This window comes from Silurus meridionalis, chromosome 3, assembly GCF_014805685.1.
Source record: "Silurus meridionalis isolate SWU-2019-XX chromosome 3, ASM1480568v1, whole genome shotgun sequence".
In the NCBI taxonomy this organism is placed as follows: domain Eukaryota; kingdom Metazoa; phylum Chordata; class Actinopteri; order Siluriformes; family Siluridae; genus Silurus; species Silurus meridionalis.
The window spans coordinates 22,967,840-22,981,309 of record NC_060886.1 but is presented as its reverse complement, the minus strand read 5'-3'; positions in this window follow the sequence as shown (position 1 = coordinate 22,981,309).

Below are 13,470 nucleotides of genomic sequence, written 5' to 3'. Positions count from 1 at the left end.
GACCGTGGAGCAAACTCAGCTGCATGCAGCAAAAAAAACACAAATCATGTTGATCAGGAAATGGCCCTAGCAGAATGTGCTCAGCAATGTTCATTTCAAATTCAATTTGAACTAGATGGCAAAGCAGAAAATTATATTGTCAAAGGAAATCTGTGAATAAAAGATGTCCATTCGTGCTTTCAGAGGAATGTGTGATGGAGTAAGGCACGTCCCTATTTTTTGAGTAATGACTGCCCCTGCTCCTTTTAACAACTGAAACACTTCTTTAGAGGAAAATGGCCTCCAGCAAACATCTTCACATCAAAACCAGAACCAAGGCATAAGCTATATATTCATATTCACCCAAAGACCAATATGTTACAGGTGTACACACACACGTGCACACGCACACACACAAACACACACATCACACTCAATCACTAACTCAAAGCCAAGGACATTTTAGTATCCTGGTAACATGAAAATTTTTTTCTTGAAGGGCAAAACACATTGTTTGCTGGGCGTATTAAAGACTCATCATTTGTTTTGGGTTGGAAAAGCAATTTTTGTCCCCGCAATATGTTTGCATTTCACATTTACTATCACACAAAAAATATCTTTCTCTTCTCTATCTTCTGCAAATGTACTAGATTTGAAGGACAGCTACAGAATATCTGATAGAGTTTAAAATTTGAACCGTCTCACAATGCTGACAGGATTGCTTTTTAATCAAGTATCGAATCACAGTGAATATACGTACACTTGTTTAATTGCGTTCATGAATTGTCAAGTTCATTGAAGGAGAAATACATCTTTCTTGACCAACAAATGATGTGCCTGCAATGGTTTTCAGCTCCAAGTCAACTGTGAAACCTTTCCATTACCAACGACTTAAAGCAACCCCTGTTTATAAAGGTAGCCTGAATGTCAAAATGCCAAGCTAATGTATCTAAGTGCAACCAAAGTGTCATTTCCCCCCGTAGATAAAATGGGAAAATAACCTAGGGCAACGTTGTGCCAGCCACTCATTTAAGAGCCACAGTTTCTCTTTTAGCTCGGAGAGATCTTTGACAAGGACACAGGCCCATTAGTGGCTATTCCGAGCCCTCGCTCAGACAATTTAGATATTCAAATATCTGCCCGCTTAGCGCAAACTGTTTGCAAAGAAGAGCTGAATTGGTAATGTGTTATTAATCTTTTTCCTCTCTGCAGCCTGTTCTTTTCTCAGCACACCATCCCCAGTGCACCAGTTCAACTTCCTCATGCTGCACTCTGTGTCATGGTAGTAGAATGGCAGACTGGCCATTGAAACAGGAAGGTCAGAATCACTCTCCTCCTCCACGACACACCCCACCACCAACACCACCACCACCACCAATCTCTTGTGAATAGCAACAGGGTAGTTTTTAATTATTCTGTCATCTTTAAAGAATTCCCTGTCAAAATCTGTTTGACACACAGAAACGCTTGAGCGCTAAGATAAACGTTATTCATTTCTGTGAAAGAATATTTTTCGACACAGTTCTCACCTCTCCATCGTCCGTCTTGCCACAATGCCTTATCTGTCTGCCAGGGGCTTGTGGCAGAAGACTGCCATGCAAAGTAGCACCAATTAACATATACACAACATTAAAAAGTCCTGAAATTAGTGCCTTACTGATGCAAGTGAACCCACATTTAGATAGGTACACATTCAATGCTGTCTGATGCTAGAATAGAGCTGCCATTTGTTTGGTTTGACACCTGACATCTCCAAGAATGAGGTAAAAAAAAAAAAGATATGAACCCTTGCCAATTTCCCAGAAAGAATGGATATATATATAAAAGAGGGTTGACTACTGTGTTTGCATTAATTTTTTTATATTACCCAGGGAGTCATTAATTTTGCATTAGAGGCATAATATCTTTAATTATAATTATGCTGCAATATTGTGCTTGAAATATGGACTGGTTCAAAGTGGAGGTTGGATTGCATCAAGGATCGGCTCTGAGCCCTTTCCTGTTTGCAGTGGTGATAAACAGGTTGACAGACGAGGTCAGACAGAAGTCTCCATGGACTATGATGTTTGTGGATGATATTGTGATTTGTGGTGAGAGTGGGGAGCAGGTTGAGAAGAGCCTGGAGAGGTGGAAGTATGCGCTGGAGAGAAGGAGAATTAAAGTTGGTAGGAATAAGACAGAGTACATGTGTGTGAATTAGAGGGAGGGCAGTGAAATGGTGCAGTTAAAGGGAGAAGAGGCGGTTAAGGTGGAGGAGTTTAGGTACCTAGGGTCAACTGTGCAAAGTAATGTGTTAGAGAATGAAGAAAAGATTGCAGGCAGGGTGGAGTGGGTGGAGAAGAGTGATAGCAGGAGTGATTTGTGATAGAAGGGTATCTGCAAGAGTGAAAGGAAAAGTTTATAGGACTGTGGTGAGACCTGCGATGTTGTATGGTTTAGAGACAGTGGCATTGACTAAAAGACAGGAGGTGGAGCTGGAGGTAGCAGACAGCAGGAACATGTGTTATATCAGTGGGAGAATGCAGAGGATGGAGCCACCAGGAAGGAGGAAAAGAGGAAGGCCAAAAAGGAGGTTAATGGATGTGGTGAGGGAAGACATGCAGGTAGTTGGTTTGAAAAAGGCAGATGTAGAGGACAAAGTAGTATGGAGATGGATGATTCGCTGTGGTGACCCCTAATGGGAGCAGCTGAAAGAAGAAGAAGAAGTAGAAGAAGAAGATTGTGCTACAAATATGGAGATATGAGCTGATCTGGATAATTATAAGACTGAACAATAGTATCATGCTGCCTAACACAACAAGTGCAATATATTATTATTACATTACTATGACAACAACTTTAAATAACGTTATCCTTCCTATCTTTAAAAGAGAATAAAAAGAAGGCAATTTTATAAACACCTATAGGTTGATTATGTACATGCACAACCCACAAATGGCTTCTTTCACAGGCCTAAATTCTGCCTTGAGAACTGAACAGTGGATAAAGAAAAATACAAGATGTTTATGTATTTAAATACAATATGTTTACGTTAATAATGTATTTATATATGATAGTTATGAGTTAACTTAATCGCACATTTTTATCTGTTGTAAATGTACCGTAAATTAATACTTTTTGATCTTTTTGAACTGATTATTAGTGAAACAATACTCAACATAGAGCATAAAGTCTAAATATTCTTGTAAATGTTTTGAAATAATTATGATGATTTAAATGACATAAATCATCTGCTTGTTTTGAGAGTTGGCGCATCAGTAAAACAAATGTTTAGTGATTAAAAATAATTTTTGGTTGAGTTTATTATTTTTATATCTGAGTAAAGAAAGGATGTCGTTAATAAATGTGTGTTGTGTTGAAGGTTTAAATTTCGCCTCGCATATATTTATTTATTGATTCATATTCTTAATAGAAACTGCATTAATTGCATGTTAAAATAAATTAGTGCCAATAAAATTAATTTCCTTTAACGTGTTTTAATTTGAGAGCCCTGATATATATATATATATATATATATATATATATATATATATATATATATATATATATATATATATATATATATATATATACAGTGATGAAAATAAGTATTTGAACACCCTGCTATTTTGCAAGTTCTCCCACTTAGAAATCATGGAGGGTCTGAAATTGTCATCGTAGGTGCATGTCCACTGTGAGAGACATAATCTAAAAAAAAATCACAATGTATGATTTTTTAACTATTTATTTGTATGCTTTGGGGGTGTTTTTCTGCACATGGGACAGGGCGACTTCACTGTATATATATATATATATATATATATATATATATATATATATATATATATATATATATATATATATATAAATACAAATAAATGGAATAATAATAATTAAAAAAAAATTATATTTCAAATCACTTATTTAGTTATTCTACCAGGATTAATTTAACTAGTTTGAGAGACTTTTTATTATTATATTTTTTCTTAGCATATTGTCATTCTACAACTGTCATATATTTGTAAATGCTTAAATTTTTACCAAGAACAGTATGACCTTCTACAAAGTTACTGTTCATCATGTATTAATATGCAACCAAATAGTCTCAGGGTCATCACAGAGGTCCATGTATGCATTCTCTTTATTAATAAACCTTGGATATCTTGGACATCCTGGTGTCTGTGTAACTGATATACCCGGATTCACATTAGAGAAACTAAGCAAGAATGAGTGAGATATGACTCTTGCAGTTGCAGCCAGCTCAGAGACAACCCTAACAAATAGTGTCAGAAATGGGATGCACGTATTTGAAGAACTAAAAAAAAAAAAAAGGAAATTTAATTTCTTTAAAATTTACAGAGTGCAGAAGGCAATTATCTGATAATAATGTACAATGCCTGACTTTCTGGGCCATTTGGTTTTGTGATTCTTGCTTTGTAGAGACTGCCAGCAGGTGTGGCATTAACGCCGGACACAGAGCCAAGGTCACCGGGATTCCACGTTAATAAATAGTGTGGAGAGCGAGAGGGCTGCACAGTGGGTCTGCCATGCCATTCGCCACATACATCAACTCCACTGAGCAGAAAATTGAAATGGAAATCGGAGCCTTGAATGAGTGCGGATCCCATTGTCCCCAAGACATGGACTTTCATGATTTATGATTTCTTTTAGGACCGCTGAAGCCCCTCTCACCACTTCATTTTATCCCTGCACTGGACAGGTGAGTTCAAGTGAAACTTTGAATGGGAGTGATTTGGGTTCCCAAGATAGAAAACGATACCTTTTCAGCTGGGCTGGATAGCTATCACTAGGCAGCGAGGGTTAATAAAGTAGAAGGTATTGCAGAAAAACAATAGCGGTGTGAATGATGAGAAAAATGATGAGTGCTAGAGTTAGAAATCCTCATCATGTTGAAGAAAAAGCAGTGAAAAGTAAAAGATGCACACAGTATTTCTTACCACCAATATAGTTTGTCTGGGTTTTAGGGTTACGTCTTTTCTATTCTAGTAAAAATTAAATGAAACTTTTACAATTCAAATATAAAGTACCTTTTAACAATCACTGTATATAATGATGTAAAATGTTGGAACCTGTATGCATTTGTAATGTTGGCAGACTTTTATTATAATTCATTGAAACTGGAAAAGATGCCATTTTATGTGCTAGTTGCAGATTTAGGTGACAGTTGATTAATGCAACCCGCATTAATGCAACTGTTCTACAGTGTGTTCTTTATCTTCATCGGCAGCATTTATAGCCAAGCAAGTGCTGGCTCATTTGTCATTCAGTAACATGGTGATTAAAGAGCTCTTGTCTTTAAAAAGTGTACTTCAATACAATTTATTTCCAATTAAGGCAGTTGGAAAGATGCTTGGAACCCCAGAACAAAACCCACATAGAAATAATACATTTTGTTAGCAACACCTATACAACTAATGCACAGGAATCCTGCAACAATAACGCATTGGACCTTTCACTGTGTGTATCTCACAGCTCATTTGTGTTTGCTATGTACATTTCCACTTCCTGGTAACTACATTAGACTAAGTGACATGCCAAATTACCATTTTCAGAGTATAACCTTTGTAAATTTGTGATGTACACCATTTTTGTGGTTTTCTTACGTCCATATAATTTATGGCATAGGCTGCTTAGGGGGTTCACAGATTAAGAATTTTATTGCATGGTTTAAAGACAGTGGCATTGAGAAAAAGATAGAAGGTGGAGCTGGAGGTAGGAGAGCTGAAGTTGTTGAGAATTACATTGGGAGTGACGACAATGGACAGGATTAGAAACAAGTTGCTTAGAGGGACAGGGCATGTAGGACGTTTTGGGGACAAAGTGAAAGAGGCCGATTGAGATGGTTTGGACATGTGCAGAGGAGGGACATGGGTTAGGAGGAAAAGAGAAAAGCCAAGGAGGAGGTTCATGGATGTGGTGAAGGAAGACATGCAGGTAGTTGTTTTAAAAGAGGTCGATGTAGAGGACAGAGTAGTATGGAGACGGATGATCAGCTGTGACTAGCCTTAATGCAAGCAGCTGAAAGAAGAAGAAGAAGATTGCATGGGGTAACAGACTGTTGCCTGTACATAGGACAATAAACCCTTGAATTTTTAATCATTGGTTTAAAATATGAAAGCTCATCACATGAAGAGAGAGGTGTAAAGAGCATCTGAAAATCATACTTAAGTAAAAGTTTTTAAATCTTACACCATAAAAGTCACCAATTCCAAATGACTTAAGTAAAAGTATCTGATTTGGAAAGTGCTTGAGTATTTGACTCACATATAACGTAGGCTCAAAAATGAAATAGTCCTTAACACCAAGACACGTTAGTGAAAAGCAGAAACAGTTGTTTGCTACTTAAATACAAATCAAACTGTACACCTCAACACTGCATTGACCAAAATCAACACAAGAGCCACTTCAACATCTTCAATTGGGATCTTCAGAGTCTTCAATTGACAAATAAAATTACATTTTCATAAAAAGAAGAACCTTTAGTATTTACAATGCAAATAATATATGTGAATAATTTTAGATAATGTAAAAACCAAACTTTCAGAACTGACTGTGACTTGATGCAGCTCTCAGAGATGGTCAATATTTTATATAGTATATAAATTCACCTTTAACAAAAGCTGGTTCTCAAAGTTTTTGGAATTTATTCTAGTTTTTTTTGGACAGAAAAGTGGGATAGCAGTGCTAAAAAGTCGCTCACAGGCAGCAGATGCGGAAAGGGGAGTGTTGAGCCTTAATAACATATTTTAACAAAGGTGCAAAATGTAATTGGTAACGCTCATTGTCAATTAAAATAGAGCGGAGTAAAAAGTACATGTATTGAATCATAAATGTAGTTGAGTTGGTAAAAATTGCTTATATCTTTGATACTCAGTAAAACTAGAATGTAGCTAAAAAATGACTTAAGTACAGTAATTAAGTACATTTACTCAAATACTTTACACTGCTGCATGAAGATGAAGAAATAGAAAAGGTTAGAGCTAGCCAGCATGCTTTAAATAAGTGTAGCTTCCTCTGCAACTACTTGCATCAGCAAAATGAACACATTTGGTTATATTGTTACTTACTTGATATTTAATTTCTTCTTTAAAGAACTGTTCTATAAATGCATTTTTACACTCACAACTGTTACCATGAAAAGCAACAACATGGTTGAACTGTGTATATTTCATTAATATTGCACAAGCAAGAGTGCGGTTATACTGAATATCAGCATGGCAGTAGGCACGAGCCAGTGATTTTGGAAATATCAATCAGCCTACAATGCATTTCTTTGGACTGCGGTAATATGAAACCCTGATGGACCTTGACACATGAGGAGAACATGCAAGCTTCTCTAAACTGGGGCAAATGTGCTACCACTAAGCCACTGCACTTGTTTTATGTCATATAATATTACTTTTGATTGCAAAGAGAAAATGTGGTTTGTTTCATCAGTGTAACTTTGAGTTTAAAGGCAGTGGTTTTACTTAGGAAACTAGATAGGTATTAGAAAGGTATTTTGCCTGGCAAATCCAGAACATTGATAAGCAACTGCTTAAACCATTTCAGAATGCATGTAACTTATGTACTTCCTGGGAATACAGATTTTGTTGTGTTGTACATTTCATTATACGTTTGCTCTCAGTTGTACATTTTGACAGCACAACAAAAAACAGAAAAACCATCATTTGAAATTGTTGTGTCTGTCATCTATTGTTTAAGCCATCATTAGCGATGGATCTTATTGCTGTATGGAATGCTTTATTTAATATTTTTGTGCTTTTCTGTAAAGAACACATAACCTCAAGGCAGCATTAATTCAGAGTAAGCAATGAATGAAATATCAAAACTGTGTTTTCTGCTGTACCCTCAGGGCTTCTTCAACTCATCTGCTGACACAAACGGATTCAGTAGCTCATCATTGCAACATACGTTCAGTGTTTACTGCTAAGTGAGCCACAGAGGCGGCCGGGGTTCTCTCTTCTCTTTTCCGGCCTGTGTTGAGGAGAATGCGAGTCCCCCACAGGCGCTGGTATTTAGCGTTCCTGATTCAGCACAGCCCAGGAGCCGACCATGATGGATGATAGAAGGGACTAAAAATCCCCAGCTCCGGGACCCAAAATTCTCCACTCAACTAGTCTGCCCTGAGGGAAGGTGAGGGCAAAGTCATTCACTATACTGAGGAGAAAAGTCAGAGCAAGAATTATGTTACTCTATGTGACAAACTGGTATATTTTGGATTCTGAAATTCAAGGGCTGAATAAAACAGGTATGCAAACCCAAATATTGTGTTTATGTAGTAAATTCTCCTTCTGAAATTATTTTAGATCTAGAATATGTTGTGTATACCATTGTGTTCAAACATAAGTAGCTCAATTCTTTTTTAAAGGAAAACTCAAACAATTAAACAATAACAATAAGCCACCTATTAGCCAAAACATCTTAAAGTATGTCTGAGAATACAGAGAAAACCTACTTGGACATTTGGAGGAGATGCAAAACTCACCACAAACAGTAACCAAATTAAATCCAGAACCTACTTTTTGGGCCACAATGCTAGCCTCAGTACGATATATATATATAGTTCCTCAAAATTTCAAAGAATGTTTAAATGTGTGGGGATGAGGTATGGGGTTTCCTGTGATGATGAGGTGACCTGTGCTGGACTGGTGTATTACCATGTTACCTCTAATGTTCCTGAGATATTTTGGTCCACTTTAACTTTACTAGAATAAAGAGAAGACTAGACTAAGATCACAGATTAATAAGTAAGTGAATGAAAAAATAGAATAGCTGATCAAATGCATTAAATAAAGTTGGTTACAAGGCAAAACGATGCTGAATGAATCCTCCCTTTCTGCATTGAGTTCATGTAACGCCAATCACTGACAGTAACTAACCAACTAACAGTAAGGAAGGTAGAGCTGTGTGTGTGTGTGTGTGTGGCTTGAGCTGATAGAAGTGTCCTTCTCCTATACCATCTGCTCAGGAGCGAGGTGCGTGAATCCTCTACACCAGCTCCATTAGTCTGCTCGGTGAGGGGAAGCACTGTGCCTCTGCTCTAGAGACTGCAGCAGGGAGCAGACTAATGACCGGCTAACTTCATTAGCATCGTCATCAGCAAAATAGGCACTTTCTATTGAACTGCAAAACCTCTGAGGTCCTCCACAGCTCTCCACTTCACTTGCTGTTGGAAAAAGGTAAAAAAGCTTGGTACATTTCCGGTTTCTAATCAATACTCTGATTGTTTGGGAAGATATTGATTCCTGACAGTAATCATTCATAGTTTTTGAGGCCAGCTGCTTGGTAATTAGTGCACGGTGTTAGAATGTTGTCACACAGCTTCAGGGGCCTAAGGGTGAAGCTGAAAGGGATTGTAGGAAGACATCAGCATCACTGCCATGCAAGCAGATAATGGTCTTGGATTAAAGGTACAAAACATCCAATTAATTACCCCAAACTTGTGGATGTGTGATCAACAGTAATGCTATTAGGTTATTACATTTTACTAATAAGTACTAATAAAAAATTACCCTTTACTGCAGAAAAGAAGCTAATAATTGGTATTATATTGTGAGGGAACTGTATATAAACCTCAATGAAAATTATTGTGAATTGCATTGAACAATTCTATTTAAAAAAAAAAAAAGATCGCTGATGATTTTCCAGGTTTATATGATCTATAATCTTTGACTTAATTTTTTTTTTCTTTGTAGAAAAAAGTATGTAGAACAGTAGAGTTTTATGTTTGAAGCAATTTGTAGTAAGTTCAGTCTTTTAGGACACAAGGTTATGAAGTTAGTGTGGAGAGTTCAACTTAAACATTTGCACTCAAGTGCCTGTCAGTGAACACTCGATAACCTCAGCAACGATGGAACTATAATGAATGGACATTTTGCACCACCCAGATGAGGATGAGTTTCCTTTTGAGTCTTGTTTCTCTCAAGGTTTCTTTCTCATACCAACTCAGGGAGTTTTTCCTCACCACGGTTGCCAATTACTCATAAGAGATGAACTTACAGAGACAAATTTATATGCATATTTCTAATCTATTTATTTCTGTAAAGCTACTTCGGGACAATTTCCATTGTTAAAAGTGCTATACAAATACACATTTATTGAGCTGAACTGATCTGATCATTGATTATGTGGTGGTGTGATGTGGCATGATGCAAATCGCTATATTCAATTATTTCCAAAGGGAGTTATTACACTGATACTATAGAAATTCTTATATGATATGTTTATATTTATATATATATACAGTATATATATATATATATATATATATATATATATATATATATATATATATATATATATATATATATATATATATATATATATATATATATATATATATATATATTTTTTTTTTTTTTTTTTTTTATTGTATTTCACATTGTGGAAAGTCTATAACTAAACAATAATAAAAATAATAATAATGATATAATATAAAAAATATTATAATTTTATATATAACTTATCATGAACAGAAAAAATTTGCCTGATAGATCTGTTTAATCCAGGATTTAGCTGAATTGTCACACAGAGCTAAAAAAAAAACACATTGTAAGCTTTAAGAAAGCTGTACCTTTATAACAGTTGGCTAAACTCATGGTTACTTTATCATTGTAATTGTTTCTTCTTTAATTTTTGTCTTTATCTCAAGAAACTGCAATTAGTTTTTACATTTCAGTAAATTTCATTCAGTTGTATGAAATATAGCTTCATCTGTAAGCCTTAAATCGCAGAATCAGCAGTTTCATGAACATAATATTGAATTAAGATGAGCTCTATTTTTACAATGATTATCATAATGATGAGACATCAAGAATATAATGAACAAACAAGAAAATCACACTCATGAACCACTGTCCTCAGGGTTTATTCGTCATGTTTATCATAAAGAAAAAAGTTTTTTTACTAAAATATTGTAAAAGTAGCAAATGTTTAGGCTATATAAGTGGGATATGTGGTATCTTTTGTTTTTTTTGCTGTATTTGTTTTTTTTTTTTTTATGTGGTGATAGTCATGGTCTGGACCTGTCTAGAGTGTGTGGAAAGAAAAAAAATCTGATCATAAAAAAATAAAAAATTGCAATCACAATTCATTAGTAGTTATAAAATATACAACTATATTACTAGTTGATTTTACTTAATAGGTGCTTATAATAGTACTTTAAATGAGAAAGTCAACCAAATGTCCTTATTAAAATAGTGAATATATATATATATATATATATATATATATATATATATATATATATATATATAAATCCTGTTCAATATAATCCAATTAGTAGGAATTAACTAACAAGAACTATCAGATATTTTGTTGTTTGACTGTGAAAGTTCTACATATCAGACACATAAGGGAAAGAATAAGAAAAAAACCAACCCAAAAAGTCTTCCCCATCATTTGCCTATCTCTTTCTTATCAGATGTGACCCCCTATCTGTGCTGGTGAATGAAGTAAATAATTCCCTCTTTAGTGAGGCTGAAGGCTGCTAAATTATGGATCTCCAATACAAACAGTTCTTCTGAGTACTTGGTAGAAGAGCTTCCCAGGGTGCTCCAGCATCAGGTCATGCCTCAGATCTGTGATATAATCAGCATATCCTGCACACCAGTGTCTCAAAGTGCCTCTGAAGCCTTTGTGTACTGTAGATCATTGATTTATTATTGATGCAAGCGCTGTACATCAGTTCATTAGACTCAGTATGAAATTTAGAGAAACTAGTACTTGTCTTGCACGAATAATGTCCTGTATCTTTATAATAGCCCAGACTAGTGATTGTGACCCAGATAGAGCACGCTTACTTTATTAGCAAAGGCACTCTGTCAGCTGATAGTATGAATGCTAGTGGAGGTGTACAGTAGATTCAGAGGTTAGCTAAACCTAAGGCATAGGCATACTGAAGGATGATAATGGCAAGATTTATTATGGTCAAATTTTGAATGGTTCAGGGAAAATGAGGAATAATTTTCACACAAGAAATGGCCACTACAAAGTCCTGACCTTCACCCTATTAAGTCTTTATTGGAATTTATTGGAGAAAGACAATGCAAACAAGGCACTTGGATTATCAGCCTCATCCACATTAGTGTCTGTCTTATCAGCTGAGATCGCTGTGTCACAGGGCAGCATCACACAGATATAGAAAATCACTATCTGCCTTTGTCCACATACGGGGGCTTACACATGCCTGTGATTGGCTAGTGTGGCTTTGCTTAACAGGAAAGAGACAGTAATTACAATCTCCCCATTTCGAGAACTAATGTAATTTCCGGACTATTAAGCGCACCCAAATATAAGCCGCACCCATTAAATTTGACAAAGATTTTTATTTTAAACATAAATAAGCCGCACCTGTCTATAAGCCTAAGTCTACACTGAAACTAATGAACTTTAGACAGGCTTTAACGAAAGACAGTGACTGTTACACGGTGTAACGGGTGAAATATGTTGTGGCTCCTTTAAGAGCAGAGCAGCATTTTGGGAATAGCCTGCCGCCGCATTTTTTTCTGGTATTACTGCATGTGTGCAAGACCGAGGAATATGTCCTTATTATTTTCTGATGCTCATTTCTAAGTTTCTTTGACTAACCCTTAACGCTGTTTCCAAGAAAAATAAAAAAGCATGAGTTTTGGAAACCTGTCTGTGCTTATATGATTTCTGTTGCAAATGGAGTTAGCGAGCTCTCCCATGACCCAGACATAACGCGCTACCACGGCTTGTATCTAAACAGTAGCCGACCAAGAAAGTCATTGCTCACTGTCTTCCTCCTTCCTTTCACAACTTTTTCTCTCTGGAGTTTTTCTTTTGTCATCGTCGTGTGTTTAAAAAAAAAAAGTTTTTTCTCCCGATGCCGTGCAGCTCAGAACACAGGTGAGGTGCGTTTTTTCGTTTCTGTTCGGAAATTTCATTGGTCTTATGTTATGGGGTTGTTTTTTTGGCTTGAAGTTTGTGAACCCGGGAAAACCCAGGAAAAATCCATAAATTAGCCGCTTCATTGTTTAAGCCGCGGGGTTCAAAACGTGGGAAAAAAGTAGCGGCTTATAGTCTGAAAAATACGCTAGTCCAATTTTGACACAGACAGCTGTTCCACTCAGGAGCCCCACAGACTTGATTTTTTTTAACAATATAATAAATTAATTCTTTGGGTGGTTCTACATTATTAAAGAGGTTGCCTTGCCAAACCTTCAGTTGTTTGGTTTTATACAGAACCTTAAACAAACAATAAGTGGTAGCTCAGTGGTTAAGGTGCTGGGTTACTGATCAGAAGGTTTGGGGTTCAAGCCCTGGTATCACCAAGCTGCCACTCTTGGGCCCCTGAGCAAGGCCCTTAACCCACTGTGCTTCAGGGGTGCAGCTTCTAAGCAAGGTGGGGTATGCGAAAACAAATTTCTCTGTGCTGTAATGTATATGTGACGAATAAAGTCTATTCTAAACGTTCTTTAAGTAATACAATTTATAGGAAAAAACCACTTCACTCATATACAAAGG